The 16,263-nt window shown below is 44.3% G+C and overlaps 1 protein-coding gene across 4 annotated transcripts in view; it reads right to left on the bottom strand.

The window, feature by feature from the left end:
- Positions 1 to 2,531, bottom strand: part of FNDC3A (fibronectin type III domain containing 3A) — a 113,896-nt gene extending 111,365 nt beyond the window's left edge. Inside the window, exon 1 of one of the 4 annotated variants that reach the window (XM_069601345.1) lies at positions 1,892 to 2,531. The gene's annotated coding sequence lies outside the window, so the exon portion shown is untranslated. Of the gene's footprint in view, positions 1 to 1,186 lie in introns of all 4 variants that reach the window. The other 3 variants (XM_069601348.1, XM_069601349.1, XM_069601346.1) reach the window with 3 other exon arrangements.
- Between the last annotated feature and the right edge of the window lie 13,732 nt (positions 2,532 to 16,263).

Here is a 16,263-nt window from a genome sequence, read left to right as displayed (position 1 = left end):
TGCATATCATTAATTTAGGAGAAGTAAATTACTCCTATGTTTGATTGAAACCAATGTTAACTAGCAGTTAATTTTTCCTAAACAGTCAATGACTTTTGAAGGTTCAGACAAAATGGAAAAAGAGGGAGTTCATTCAGAAGCATACAGGTGGTTAAAAGCAGCCAGCCTGAGATAAAAAAATTTTCAGTGAACCTACCCAAGAAAACTGAGAGAGGTTCTCTGAAAGGAAAAAAGAAAATTTCATAAAATTTACTATGATAGTGCTAAAATTCAGAAACAAAATTATTTATAAAAATTTTAACAAATTTTTTTCCCTGTCAAGTCAGTATCCTCTGTTCCCACTAACTGGTATAAGCGGTGATGGCAAGAATTATCAGTGGGTTAAGAAGCTGAAAGCAAAATTTTAGGCACTACATTATAGAAGATGTGTTACAACCAATCTCTTTTATCACTGTTTTAAGTCCACCATCTGTCTCAGTGTGCACTTTTATCTCATTACTTGAGCAAAATCAAATGAACCGAGAAAATATCAAAAAGGCAGGAGACTCATTTCTCTGGACTATTTTTAGGTGATTTAAAAGCTTACACGATGGCAAGAACTACAGATTTAGCAAATACACAAAAACTAAATATTTATCCAAATACAAGATCATAGCCATAAGACTCAATTAGTTTCTGCCCAACATATGGCTCCAACTCCTGGGTGGCATATGTTTAGCACTAGTGCTGGTACTATCATGGTGATAAAATATTATAGTAACAGTTCAACTTTTCATTCTTATAGTACAGAAAAATACCAATTTTGCTTTCTAGAACTAAAAACACGGAAAGAAGCAAAATCGTTTTGCCGCTCAATTTCGAGTCCACAAACCTACATGCACATGAGCTTTACATTCAAAAAAAAAAAAAAAAATCCTGTCAGCCTGATATTCTTAGTTAATAGATGCTCAGACGCAAAGGTGTCCAAAGGAACTTATATGAAATTTCACAAAAGAAAATCCAGAATTTACGATTCCTAGCACCCCCACTATCCACCCCCTACCCCTACAAAAAAAAAAAACACCCAAGGTTTGTTTTTTTTTTAACGCTAACAATTTAATAAAAGAACGACTAACAAACATTAATTAAAATAACCGCTTTTCTGCCCGCGATTTTACGGTTAAATTATGAGTTCATTTTCCTTTACCTAACACATGACGTCCTTCCACCGCCGTGTCAGAAGTTCAAAGATCCAGGTTGTTTAACAGGGCGAGGACTGCAGCCTGGAGTCCAACCCCCCGCGACTGAACAGGTGGTTAACTCAGCCCGCTGAGGAACGGCCAGGTACCGGCACCAGCCAAACAAGATCAAACACACCGGGCCGGGTTTTCGAGGTTTGAACCCCAACAGGCGCGGGGGGAGAGTCTCTTGAGAGGGGCGTTCAAGTTCGGCGGCCGCCGGGCGGCCACAAGCCCGGGCGCTGCGGACGCTCGGCGATCCTCTCCGGGAGGGCTCCGGCACTCGACCCCCGCGCCGCCAGGAGCGGCGCTGCTCGCCGCGGGCCGCCGGCCAGGGGGGGCGGAGGGAGGACCGCCCGCGCCCCCGCGCCGCCTCCGCGGGCTGGTGGCGGGGCCGTGGCCGCGCCCCCGCGAGCGCCTCCCGGAGAGACTCGGGCCCGGCAGGTGCCCGACAAGCGGATGCGTCCCGCCCGCGGCCCACTGCCCCCGCTCGGCAGAGCGCGCGCCCCCAGGACGGGGTGGGCCGCGCCCCTCGACGGGCCCGAACCCCCGCTCGGAGCCCCGGCCCTTCACACTCAGCCTAACGGTTTCCGTGACGCCTGCCCCGGGGCGCGACGGGACCGGGACGCCTCAGTCTCGCCCGCCTTTCCCGAAGGGAGCGCCCGCGCTCTCACCTCCGAGTCACGCCGCTCTGAGGCGGAGGAAGGCGGCTACCCCGGTGCCTCTTCTTCGGGTTCCTGATCGTCCTCGCTCCACCTCAGCGGCAGGGCCAGCTCTCGGGGCCGCCGCAGCCGCTGGCGCACTGACTGTTGGGGTGGTTTCCCGGCAGTGACGGCGCCGCCTCAGCCCCGCTCCTCGCTCCCTCTCCGCGTAGCTCCCGCTTTCTGTTTCACCCGAGGGACCGCGAACGCCGCCGCCGCCATGCTTACTACGGAGCCGGGAGGAGGAGCCCGGACTCGGCTCGCCGAGTGCGGCTGCGCGAGCCCCGCCGACGGCGCCCCCGGCCGGCCCGGACCCCGCGTCCCCGCCCCGCGCCCGCGCCGGCCGCCCGGCGGGTCTTTCCTCGGAGCGCCGGGCGGCCGAGTAGCCCCACCTCGCCGCAACCCGGGACGCCCACCGCCCTCTCGGGCTCCGGGCTCTCTCCCGAGGCCCGACTGCGCCCGAGTCGTCGTAGCCGCCGCGGCGGCCAGGCTGCTGGCGACACTAGGGAAATGAGTTAATAATGGGCGTTCCTGGGACCACTCACACAATTTCTCAGTCCAAACTCTAAAAGACTCCTTGTGAGGCGCACCGGGTCTGCCTCTTTCCGAAAGCACAAAACTTGATGCCGGCAGGTGCTTTTAAAGACACTCCCCCAAGGAACAGGAAGCCAACCGAAGTGGGCTTGGATGTTTTCAATTCCAAACGCTTTAGTGCCCGGGATCTCCTCAGCAAGCAAAAACACTTAGATATTTACTCCAGTTGAAAATGTGGGGGTTAGTTTTTTGGCCTCTTCCCCAGTCAAATCGCATGGAATCCCATTACCTTAATTTGTGCAACAGCCCGAAGACCTGGAAGGGAACGCAGCCGAGATTTCCCTGAACCTCCAGCGACTGGGGGCGCTGCAATAATGCCTGAGGGCTGCCCTGGGCTGCTTCCTTTTGCGGGTTCTAGGGGTAGTCCTTGGGACAGGGAGTCTAACCCAGGAACTGACCCTTCAGAAACAATGGCGATGTAACCAGGCTTCTTTGTCTGGCTTTATTTCGGTTTATTAATTGTGCTGCCTTTCAAAAATAACAGTGCTTTTTTCCTCCACCTTTTAACAGGAATTCTCTGAAAATGTATTTATTCCCTACCTTAAGGGATACAATGGTTAATGAAATCCTTTGTTGATGACTGGCCATCAGATGCCATACTTTGGCCATAACCTAAAGTCCCAAAGGGTTGCTGAGGTATATAGGGTCTCTTAGGTGATCTCTGTTTTCTTCTCTTTGGAATGTTCTCATTACCTTTTCTAATATCTGTTACTGCTTCTCCTCTTCTCACCTGCCTCTTGAACCACTCAGATCCTTCCTCTCATCCTTTCTACTTTACTGTTTATTTTTTACTCTTTTCTCCTTTCTTCTGTGCTTTATCTCTATAGCTCCAGGTAATGATTAATGAGGTGTTTATACACACAATCAGCCAATGAGAGATTTGGTTTCTTCCTCTTCTTCCCATCAGTAAATAGGACAGTGACTCTATATCAAGTGGTATCTTGAGATATTTTCATTGTTGTTCACTCTCAAAAGTTCTTTTCCTGCAAGAGAGAGAGGTGTTTCCTTTTCTTAACTTTCAGATTTGGCCCTCTTCCAGACAATTGCTGGAAAGCTGATCTCTGAATAACTGAAGCATAACTGTATGTTTTAAAATAGGACTTATCAGAGCGTGGGTGAGTTGGGTGGCTTCTCCATATTGCTTCCCTAGCTCTATTTGGTCTGAGACTAAGCTAGTGGTTTCCAAAGCCAACTCTAAGTAATTTCCAAAGCTTCCTATTCAGGAGCTTTTTAAAAAGACAGAATCTTGTAATCTATCCCTCAAGATTTAATTCCTTTGCCATTGGTGTGGGGGTAAGGGGGAAAAAGTTCATTAAAAAAACTATATTATTAAAAATTATATTTGGGGCATATCTACATGTATAGGCACAACAAGAAAGAAAAGCTATTTTGGAGGAGACTAAGACATGGCATCCGGTCCCATCACTTCATGGGAAATAGATGGGGAAACAGTGGAAACAGTGTCAGACTTTATTTTTTGGGGCTCCAAAATCACTGCAGATGGTGACTGCAGCCATGAAATTAAAAGACGCTTACTCCTTGGAAGAAAAGTTATGACCAACCTAGATAGCATATTCAAAAGCAGAGACATTACTTTGCCAACTAAGGTCCGTCTAGTCACGGCTATGGTTTTTCCAGTGGTCATGTATGGATGTGAGAGTTGGACTGTGAAGAAGGCTGAGTGCTGAAGAATTGATGCTTTTGAACTGTGGTGTTGGAGAAGATTCTTGAGAGTCCCTTGGACTGCAAGGAGATCCAACCAGTCCATTCTGAAGGAGATCAGCCCTGAGATTTCTTTGGAAGGAATAATGCTCAAGCTGAAATTCCAGCACTTTGGCCACCTCATGCGAAGAGTTGACTCATTGGAAAAGACTGATGCTGGGAGGGATTGGGGGCAGGAGGAGAAGGGGACGACAGAGGATGAGATGGCTGGATGGCATCACTGACTAGATGGACGTGAGTCTGAGTGAACTCTGGGAGATGGTGATGGACAGGGAGGTCTGGCATGCTGCGATTCATGGGGTCGCAAGGAGTCGGACACGACTGAGCGACTGAACTGAACTGAACTGAAGACGTAATTCAGAATACCATCGAAGTAGACATAGATTAGTCAACAATATACGATGCTGTAAGGTTGAGTCAAGTGAGGACTGGGGAATTTATGTTCTGTGGAGAGAATGAATCACACACATAAATAACCCTAGCATGGCCACCAGTATGAATTCTTTGGGAATCCAGAGAGCGACACTAAGTTACACTGACTTTGAACAAGTCACTTCTCAGTGCTTCATTTTCCTTATCAATAAAAGTTATTTAAAATCCTCATCTTTCTTGAGCTCTGAGTAATACCCAACAGTTGGATCACTTATCTCCTTGAATAGTTCTTCCTTTGGCACTATACTCTTGCCTTTTCCTGCTACCTTTCTGGGTATCATTTCTCTAATTCCCTCACAGATTCCTTCTCCTCTCCCTAACTGTTAAATATAGGAGTACCTCACAATTTAGTCTGGGTTCTTTTCTGTTTTCATTATAATCTCTTGGTCTGAACATCATCACCCACCCCAGTTACTTTCAGTTCAGTTCAGCTCAGTCATACTTGTTACCATCAAAAGTTGACGATTACCAGGTATGTGTCTCTAGCCCTGACCCTTACCCTAAATTCCAAATCAACTGCTTCAGTAACTCAGTCACTTAAAGTCTCAAAGTCACAAAGTTTAGACCAACTTAGTTGATAAACTCTTCTTGTTTTCCTTTCTCCTCATCTATGTGTGTGTGTGCACGTTTTAGTCACTCAGTTGTCAGGCTCTTTATGACCCCATGGTCTGTAGCCGGCCAGGCTCCTCTGTCCATGGGATTCTCCAGGCAAGAATACTGGAGCGGGTAACCATTCCCTTCTCCAAAGGATCTTCCCGACTCAGGGATGGAACCCAGATGTCCCGCATTGCGGGCAGATTGTTTATTATATGAGCTGTCAGGGAAGCCCTATCCTCATCTATCCAGTTGTTCAAATCAGGCAGTAATCAGCCCCTGACATCTCCCTTAGATTCATTGCAACACCAAGTTCTGGCAATTTTCTTTCCAAAATCTCTCAAATTGGCCTACTTTCCTGTTGTCACCAATCTAATCTGGTCTCATTGCATATGATCTGAGCCCTTCCATCAATTCTCCACTTTGCAGCTAAAACAGTTTTTCTAAAAGCAAGTAAGACTATTTCTCTTCTCACATAAAACCCTTAAACAGCATCTCCCTGCTCTAAGATAAGACTAGCATTCTTAAGGTGGCCTAACAGAGCATGTGAGGTCTTGCCTTTTCTAATCTGATCTGATACCACTCTCCCCTGGCTTCCTGTGTGGAAGACTTCCCCACCACCTTTTATATTCTCAAACATGCTGCAGTCTCAACAGCACAGGCTCTGTGCACATGACCCTCTTCTCCCTTTTAACTTGAGTGTGGAAAAAACATTTCTAACTTCCCAGACAAGTTCAAGACCCCTTGTTGATGAAGCCCTTCTACAACTAATGTACTTTTCCCTCTATGACTTACCTCAGTTTGTAGCATTTGGTTGGAGAAGGAAATGGCAACCCACTCCAGTATTCTTGCTGGGAAAATTTCATGGACAGACAAGCCTGACAGGCTACAGTCATGGGGTTGCAAAGAGTCGGACACGACTGAGCGCACATACATAGCATTTGCTATGCGTATATACTGCATGAGTCTATTGTTCCCTTCAAGAGAAGGACTGAACCTATTTTTGCTTACACAGTGCCTAGCATTTAATAGCTGCCCAATAAATATTTCTTAAATTAATGTTGTCCTCTGAGGTTCCTTTTGGCATTCTGGAAAGTTGTTGAATCACGCAATTAGGAGATCTGAGAGAGGAAACTTTTGTATGATTAGTAGAAAGAGATGTGGTATGCATTGGCAGACAATTCTTCACAGAGCTGTCATACTTCAGTACATCTAGTAAGCAGAGACACCAGCGGTTTTGATCTAGACTGTCTTTTCCAGATGTTTGTATATCAGATTTAGAAGGTTGAGATTGTATTTCCCACTGGAGCAGGAGGCACACCTTGTTTACCATCCAATATGATAACTTCTCCTTCTGTAGTGAAGGTTGAATGGGTTTACCTGTTCAGTTCAATCACTCAGTCATGTCTGACTCTTTTGACCCCATGGACTGCAGCACACCAGGCTTCTCTGTCCATCACCAACTCCCAGATCTTGTTCAAATTCATGTCCATCGAGTCAGTGATACCATCCAACCATCTCATCCTCTGTTGTCCCCTTCTCCTCCTGCCTTCAATCTTTCCCAGAAGCAGGTTCTTTTCCAATAAGTTAGTTCTTTGCATTAGGTGGCCAAAGTATTGGAGCTTCAGCTTCAGCATCAGTCCTTCCAATGAATATTCAGGACTGATTTCCTTTACAATTGACTCGTTTGATCTCCTTTTGGTCCAAGGAACTCTCAAGAGTCTTTTCCAACACCACAGTTCAAAAGCATCAGTTCTTTGGTGCTCAGCTTTCTTTATTGTCCAACTCTCTCATCCGTCAAGACTACTGGAAAAGCCATAGCTTTGACTAGACAGACCTTTGTCGGCAAAGTGATGTCTTTGCTTTCTGATATGCTGACAGAATGTGGTACACTGGAGAAGGGAATGGCAAACCACTTCAGTATTCTTGCCTTGAGAACCCCATGAACAGTATGAAAAGGCAAAATGATAAGATACTGAAAGAGGAACTCTCCAGGTCAGTAGGTGCCCATACGCTACTGGAGATCAGTGGAGAAATAACTCCAGAAAGAATGAAGGGATGGAGCCAGAGCAAAAACAATACCCAGCTGTGGATGTGACTGGTGATAGAAGCAAGGTCCGATGCTGTAAAGAGCAATATTGCATAGGAACCTGGAATGTCAGGTCCATGAATCAAGGCAAATTGGAAGTGGTCAAACAAGAGATGGCAAGAGTGAACGTCAACTTTCTAGGAATCAGCGAACTAAAATGGACTGGAATGGGTGAATTTAACTCAGATGACCGTTATATCTACCGGGCAGGAATCCCTCAGAAGTGGAGTAGCCATCATGGTCAACAAAAGAGTCCGAAATGCAGTACTTGGATGCAATCTCAAAAACGACAGAATGATCTCTGTTCGTTTCCAAGGCAAACCATTCAATATCACAGTAATCCAAGTCTATGCCCCAACCAGTAACGCTGAAGAAGCTGAAGTTGAATGGTTCTATGAAGACCTACAAGATCTTTTAGAACTAGCACCCAAAAAAGATGTCCTTTTCATTATAGGGGACTGGAATGCAAAAGTAGGAAGTCAAGAAACACCTGGAGTAACAGGCAAATTTAGCCTTGGAATGCAGAATGAAGCAGGGCAAAGTCTAGTAGAGTTTTGCCAAGAAAATGCACTGGTCATAGCAAACACCCTCTTCCAACAACACAAGAGAAGACTCTACATGTGGACATCACCAGATGGTCAACACCGAAATCAGACTGATTATATTCTTTGCAGCCAAAGATGCAGAAGCTCTATACAGTCAACAAAAACAAGACCAGGAGCTGACTGTGGCTCAGATCATGAACTCCTTATTGCCAAATTCAGACTTAAATTGAATGAAGTAGGGAAAACCACTAGCCCATTCAGGTATGACCTAAATCAAATCCCTTATGATTATACAGTGAAAGTGAGAAATAGATTAAGGGACTAGATCTGATAGATAGAGTGCCTGATGAACTATGGACGGAGGTTCGTGACATTGTATGGGAGACAGGGATCAAGACCATCCCCATGGAAAAGAAATGCAAAAAAGCGAAATGGCAGTTTGGGGAGGCCTTACAAATAGCTGTGAAAAGAAGAGAAGTGAAAAGCAAAGGAGAAAAGGAAAGATATAAGCATCTGAATGTAGAGTTCCAAAGAATAGCAAGGAGAGATAAGAAAGCCTTCCTCAGCGATCAATGCAAAGAAATAGAGGAAAACAACAGAATGGGAAAGACTAGAGATCTCTTCAAGAAAATGAGAGATACCAAGGTAACATTTCATGCAAAGATGGGCTCGATAAAGGTCAGAAATGGTATGGACCTAACAGAAGCAGAAGATATTAAGAAGAGGTGGCAAGAATACACAGAAGAACTGTACAAAAAAGATCTTCAAGACCAAGATAATCACGATGGTGTGATCAGTCACCTAGAGCCAGACATCATGGAATGTGAAGTCAAGTGGGCCTTAGAAAGCATCACTGTGAACAAAGCTAGTGGAGGTGATGGAATTCCAGTGGAGCTATTTCAAATCCTGAAAGATGATGCTGTGAAACTGCTGCACCCAATATGCCAGCAAATTTGGAAAACTCAGCAGTGGCCACAGGACTGGAAAAGGTCAGTTTTCATTCCAATCCCAAAGAAAGGCAATGCAAAAGAATGCTCAAACTACTGCACAATTGCACTCATCTCACACACTAGTAAAGTAATGCTCAAAATTCTCCAAGCCAGACTTCAGCAATACGTGAACCGTGAACTTCCAGATGTTCAAGCTGGTTTTAGAAAAGGCAGAGGAACTAGAGATCAAATTGCCAACATCTGCTGGATCATGGGAAAAGCAAGAGTCCCAGAAAAAACATCTATTTCTGCTTTATTGAGTATGCCAAAGCCTTTGACTGTGTGGATCACAATAAACTGTGGAAAATTCTGAAAGAGATGGGAATACCAGACCACCTGACCTGCCTCTTGAGAAACCTATATGCAGTTCGGGAAGCAACAGAACTGGATATGGGACAACAGACTGGTTCCAAATAGGAAAAGGAGTATGTCAAGGCTATATATTGTCACCCTGCTTATTGAACTTCTATGCAGAGTACATCATGAGAAACGCTGGGCTAGAAGAAGCACAAGCTGGAATCAAGATTGCTGGGAGAAATATCAATAACCTCAGATATGCAGATGACACTGCCCTTATGGCAGAAAGTGAAGAGGAACTCAAAAGCCTCCTGATGAAAGTAAAGTGGAGAGTGAAAAAGTTGGCTTAAAGCTCAACATCCAGAAAACGAAGATCATGGCATCTGGTCCCATCACTTCATGGGAAATAGATGGGGAAACAGTGGAAGCAGTGTCAGACTTTAATTTTTTGGGCTCCAAAATCACTGCAGATGGTGACTGTAGTCATGAAATTAAAAGACGCTTGCTCCTTGGAAGAAAAGTTATGACCAACCTAGATAGCATATTCAAAAGCAGAGACATTACTTTGCCAACTAAGGTCCGTCTAGTCAAGGCTATGGTTTTTCCTGTGGTCATGTATGGATGTGAGAGTTGGACTGTGAAGAAGGCTGAGTGCCGAAGAATTGATGCTTTTGAACTGTGGTGTTGGAGAAGATTCTTGAGAGTCCCTTGGACTGCAAGGAGATCCAACCAGTCCATCCTGAAGGAGATCAGCCCTGAGATTTCTTTGGAAGAAGTGATGCTAAAGCTGAAACTCCAGTACTTTGGCCACCTCATGCGAAGAGTTGACTCATTGGAAAAGACTCTGATGCTGGAAGGGATTGGAGGCAGGAGGAGAAGGGGACGACAGAGGATGAGATGGCTGGATGGCATCACTGACTAGATGGACGTGAGTCTGAGTGAACTCTGGGAGTTGGTGATGGATAGGGAGGCCTGGCGTGCTGTGATTCATGGGATCGTGAAGAGTTGGACACGACTGAGCGACTGAACTGAACTGATGCTGTCTAGGTTGGTTATAACGTTCCTTCCAAGGAGCAAGCTTCTTTTAATTTCATGGCTGCAGTCACCATCTGCAGTGATTTTGGAGCCCCCCAAAATAAAGTCTCTCACTGTTGCCATTTTCCCCCCGTCTATTTGCCATGAAGTGATGGAACCAGATGCCATGATCTTCGTGTTTTGAATGTTGAGTTTTAAGTGAAAAGCCAGCTTTTTCACTCTCCTCTTTCACTTTCATCAAAAGGGTTTTTAGTTCTTCTTTACTTTCTGCTATAAGGGTGTTGTCATCTGCGTATTTGAGGTATTGATATTTCTTGTGGCAATCTTGATTCCATCTTGTGCTTCATCCAGCCCGGCAATTCGCATGATGTACTCCACATATAAGTTACATGTAGCTCATTGTAAAAGATGGAGGCTTCTTAACCTTGAGGTTCCTCAGCTCTGATGCTAACCTACTTCATGTGCAGCATCACCTGGGTTACTCCATGTTTCCCTAGCTGAGACCTGGGAGGCAAGGGAACTGCTGTGAACAGGAAGCTGGTGCTCCTTGCTGTGAAAAAGTGAAAATGAAAGTCACTCAGTCATGTCCGACTCTTTGCAACCCCATGGACTGTACATTCCATGGAATTCTCTAGGCCAGAATACTGGAGTGGGTAGCCTTTCCCTTCTCCAAGGGATGTTCCCAACCCATGGATCAAACCCAAGTCTCCTGCATTACAGGCTGATTCTTTACCAGCTGAACCACAAAGAAAGCCCATGCCATGTGTAATACAGTCCTTTCACCCAGAAGACTCAGATATTCTGCTAGCATCCAAGAAACTGTAGCAGGCTAAGTTATTAGCTTGCAAGGAGCATAAAATCTCAGACCCTTCACAGCTCTTAAAAAGGTACAATGCATTGAAATGAAAGAAAGAGATGAAAAGGTCAAACAGCAGGTGGAGATTTGTCTTTTGGGAAATTTGGAGCGAAAGTCTCGTGAGGAAGAGAGCTGGGACAAGAGATTGAGGTGGGAACATTTTGCTGATCAAACCTGAGCAACGCTGGGAGTCATAACTCAGAACAGAGCCAGAGAGAACACTGATTGTCATTTGCTCCTCTTTTTGGATAGGAAACTGTTGCAAATCGGGAAGAGGAAAGGGAGGCAAAAGCAGTTGATCTGGTGGTACACCAGTTAAAGCAGCCTGAAGTTTTTCATTTGTCTCTGAGGGATGTGATGTAACGTGGGGGAGGAGATAAAGGCTTGCATGTGAGTGTGCTAAGTCTCTTCAGTCATGTCCGACTCTTTGTAACCCTATGGACACCTCTGTCCATGGGGGATTCTCCAAGCAAGAATACTGGAGTGGGTTGCCATGCCCTTCTCCAGGGGATCTTCCCGACCCAGGGATCAAACCCAAGTTTCTAATGTCTCCTGCATTGGCAGGTGGGTACTTTTACCATTGGCGCTACCTGGGAAGCCTGAGAAAGGCTTTGGAATCAGGTAAATCTGGGCCCAAATCTCAGCTCTATTTCTGACTGATTGATCAATCTTGGACATGTCATCCTTCAGAGCCTCAATTCTCCTCACCTGTAATCTAAAGATAAAATATCTACTTTGCAAGAGTAAGTGGCATGATGCATGAAAATGCCTGGTATATGCCCGGTGCTCAATAAATAAGTAATATTACTACTATATGATTAGGATGTCCTGGATGATTGTGACCTGGTGAGGGTAGGAAAGTTCAGAACCTTCCTCAGTATTTCCAAAGACAGGAGTTGGTCAGAGTCAAATTTTGCTTCAAATTCTCAATCCTATTGCAATTTCCATGCTTCACTGCACTTTCCCACCCATGCTTTCCTGTGTGGATGAAATAACTGCTTCCCTAAAAGCAAAGGAAACACGGAATAAAATAGAAAGCAACGCTGGCCATTTTCATCACGGGAAATTTCTCACAGGCCATCATTCTCCTCAGATCCCACTCTGCCACTCTGTTGCCTCGGATCCTCACTCTGCTAAAAACCTTCCCCACGATTTTTAATTTCTGGGACCCACCCCCCAAATCTGTCTTGGGACAATTCCCAAATTCTTGTTCATTTATTACTCAGAAATTTTTTTCTTTGTTGTCTGTCCTCGTTTGTATCCCAAATAGCTTTGGAAGCCTTATTTTCTTTTCAAAAAATCAAAAAGATCCATTCAGTGATTTTTGATAGAGTTAACTCTGTTTTACAGAAGTAGTTCTTAAAATTTTGCATGAATGAAAATCACCTGGAATGCTTACTTAAGATATAGTGGTTCTACCATGTGTCCTCCACACAAAGATTTGGATTCATGAATCTGTATTTTATAAGCACTCCAAGAGTTTCTGAAAAAGGCAGTCCATGGGCCATACTTTGAACATCTTAGAACAGCTCAAACAGCAGTCAGCTTTCACAAAATGAGATGGTTTTTCTCTCTGTGACATGGAGTTAAACTAGGATTGACTTAGTTGTTCAAGAAAACTGATCGTCTATGGCTCAAGTCTTTCATGTTGTTTCTGTATAGAGAGACCAATTAGGAAAGACTAATTCCTAATTCCTTAATCACAAAATGATATCCTAATAGTCCAAATTTGTTAATGTTAGTGATATGATTTCAAAGCAATGCTACAGGAGACAGTCTTACTTCCAAAGAGGGAAAAGTCTTATCTGATTACTGGCCAGGACTTATTGAATAGGTTCCTGATTTGAAGAGGCCATACAATAATAGCCAGATTATAAGGATTTTCTTTAGGTTGAGAAAATAAGGTTTTTATATCTGTCTTTTAGACTGTCAACAGGTCTTTGATGTTTTGTACAGCTTTAGGAGGCAGTGATAGCAGCCCTGGAGTTGAACACACCATAATCATTATCCAGCATAACCAGATGACATATGAATCAGTTTTAAAGACAGAAGAAGGAGATAGCCATCTATAAGGATAATAAGGCCAAAGATGACTTAGGATTCAAAAAAAACTATCTCCAAACTACTTACCTTTTGTTTCTCAAAAAATCAAATTTCAAAACCAGAGCAATACTTTATCAAGATAACAATGGGATGTTAATCTGGAAAAAATAAAAATAAAATTTAAAGAAGTTAGGAAATGAAAGTTCAGATAACCTAAATGCAATTGTCACCAAAGTTCTTCTGCAAACTTCAGAAGTAAATATTTAAACTGAGTTGCATTTTCAAACTAACAGGCAAATCAACTACTCATGGTAAGTAGAGCAAATATCTTTATACAATAGGTTATCATTAATTTTTACATATACAAGTGAAACAAGCATCTTTTAAATAAGGACAATGAGGTATAGTAGTGGGAAAAACTGCTGCTGCTACTGCTGCTAAGTTGCTTCAGTCGTGTTCGACTCTGCAACCCCATAGACGGCAGCCCACCAGGCTCCCCTGTCCCTGGGATTCTCCAGGCAAGAACACTGGAGTGGGTTGCCATTTCCTTCTCCAATGCATGAAAGTGAAAAGTGAAAGTGAAGTCGCTTACTGGTGTCCGACTCTTAGTGACCCCATGGACTGCAGCCTACCAGGCTCCTCTGTCCATGGGATTTTCCAGGCAAGAGTACTGGAGTGGGATGCCATTGCCTTCTCTGCTAATACTGGGCAATTGACCTTAAAGCGAACTTTTCATACTTCTCTTCACTTAGGGTGAGTTGTTTTTCCCCTTTGTAAATAGACTGCTCTGCTGATTTGCTAATGTGCCCAAACATGCTCAAATCCTAGACCAAAAAACAGTTTAGCTCAAACTGTGACCCCAGCTACAAAAACAACTTCTGAGGAGGGTCTTGGATGTTAAAGAGATGATTTACTATATTAATATTCTTAATAACAGCTTCCATTGAACATTGGACTTCCCTGGTGGCTCAGATGGTGAAGAATCGGCCTACAATGCAGGAGACCCGGGTTCGATCCTTGAGTCGGGAAGATCCCCTGGAGAAGGGAAATGGCAACCCACTCCAGTATTCTTGCCTGGAGAATTCCACAGACAGAGAAGCCTAGTGGGCTACAGTCCATGGAGTCATAAAAAGTCAGACATGACTGAATGACTAACACTTCACTTTCATTAAACATGGATTTTAGACTAAGCATCTTACTCAACATTGAAAAAGAACAACTACTTCCTCCTAAGAATTTAAACTGATAATCCAAATCTGCTTCAGAGAGAAGTCCATTGCAAAAAAGTGAAGTGAAAATCACGTCCGACTCTTTGCAACCCCGTGGACTATACAGTCCACGGAATTCTCCAGACCAGAATACTGGAGTAGGTAGCCTATCCCTTCTCCAGCACATCTTCCCGACCCAAGAATCAAAGCAGGGTCTGCTGTAGGTGGATTCTTTCCCCACTGAGCCATCCGGGAAGCTCTCCATTGCAAAGGACAGAATCAATCAAAAATATTTATAGAATACCGTTTATATTAAAGGCTTTGTACAAAGAACAAATGCCTTGACCTTAACAAATTTATTTTCTGTGCTGATTATTTATGTTGTGCGCTCTGTTCCATGCCCACCCTTTCATATTCTGCTCTGGGATGCTGGGTCTGGGTCTGGAAACTACATTTCCCAGACTCCCTTACCAGTTACCTTCATCTTAGGGTCACCTAGTGGAGGCTGTGGTAATTAAAGAGATATTGGAAGGTGGTAAAGGGGAGACAGGACTTGCTTTCTATTTGCAATTCCTGTCAAAATATAACAGCTCCAAAATAATTTCAATATCTTTGGGCATATTTAGACCAGCGATGCCACACCCCTCCACTGCTGCTAGGACTAGCCAACTCTTGCTTCTTTATTAGCGTAAACACCAGCCATACAACACGACCTTCATCAGTTCGGTTCAGTCGCTCAGTTGTGTCCGACTCTGCGACCCATGGGCTGCAGCATGCCAGGTTTCCCTCTCCATCACCAACTCCTGGAGCTTGCACAAACTCATGTCCATCAAGTCAGTGATGCCATCCAACCATCTCATCCTCTGTCATCCCCATCTCCTCCTGCCTTCCATCTTTCCCAGCATCAGGATCTTTTCCAGTGAGTCAGTCCTTCCCATCAGGTGGCCAAAGTTACTGGAGCTTCAGCTTCAGCACCAGTCCTTCCAATTAATATTTAGGACTGATTTCCTTTATGATTGACTTGTTTGATCTCCTTTCAGTCGAAGGGACTTTCAAGAGTTTTCTCCAACACCACAGTTCAAAAGCATTAATTCTTCGGCGCTCAGCTTTCTTTATAGTCAACTCTCACATCCATACGTGACCACTGGAAAAACCACAGCTTTGACTAAACGGACCTTTGTTGGCAAAGTAATATCTCTGCCTTTTAATATGCTGTCTAGATTGGTCATAGCTTTTCTTCCAAGGAGCAAGTGTCTTTTAATTTCATGGCTGCAGTCACCATCTGCAGTGATTTTGGAGCCCCCCCAGATAAACTCTATCATGATTTCTATTGTTTCCCCACGTATTTGCCATGAAGTGATGAGACTGGATGCCATGATCTTTGTTTTTTGAATGTTGAGATTTAAGTCAACTTTTTCACTCTCCTCTTTCACTTTCATCAAGAGGCTCTTTAGTTCTTTACTTTCTGCCATAAGGGTGGTGTCATCTGCATATCTGAGGTTATTGATATTGCTCATGGCAATCTTGATTCCAGCTTGTGCTTCATCCAGCCTGGCATTTCGCATGATGTATTCTGCATAGAATTTAAGTAAGCAGGTTGACAATATACAGCCTTGACATACTTTCCTCATAGACCTAGGTATTAACAATATGAAGACTCTTCCTATAAGCAAGCAGTTTTTTTATTTAGTTATCTGCCCTGCCCCAGCCCAACCCAGCAGTTTCTAGCTATTAATATTTTCAGCATTCCTGTTGCCCTTTCAGTTTTTCAATACCCATGTGACTGTGGTTCAGTCACTAAGTCATGTGCAATTCTTGCAACCCCATGGACTGTAACCCACCAGGCTCCTCTGCCCACGGAATTTCCCAGGCAAGAATACTGGAGTGGGTTGCCATTTCCTTTTCCAGGGGATCTTCCTGAACCAGGAATTGAACCTGGGC

The sequence above is a fragment of the Ovis canadensis genome, chromosome 10, assembly GCF_042477335.2.
Source record: "Ovis canadensis isolate MfBH-ARS-UI-01 breed Bighorn chromosome 10, ARS-UI_OviCan_v2, whole genome shotgun sequence".
Classification (NCBI taxonomy): Eukaryota; Metazoa; Chordata; class Mammalia; order Artiodactyla; family Bovidae; genus Ovis; species Ovis canadensis.
The sequence above is the reverse complement of the archived record's forward strand: the minus strand, read 5'-3'. Positions and strand labels throughout refer to the sequence as shown.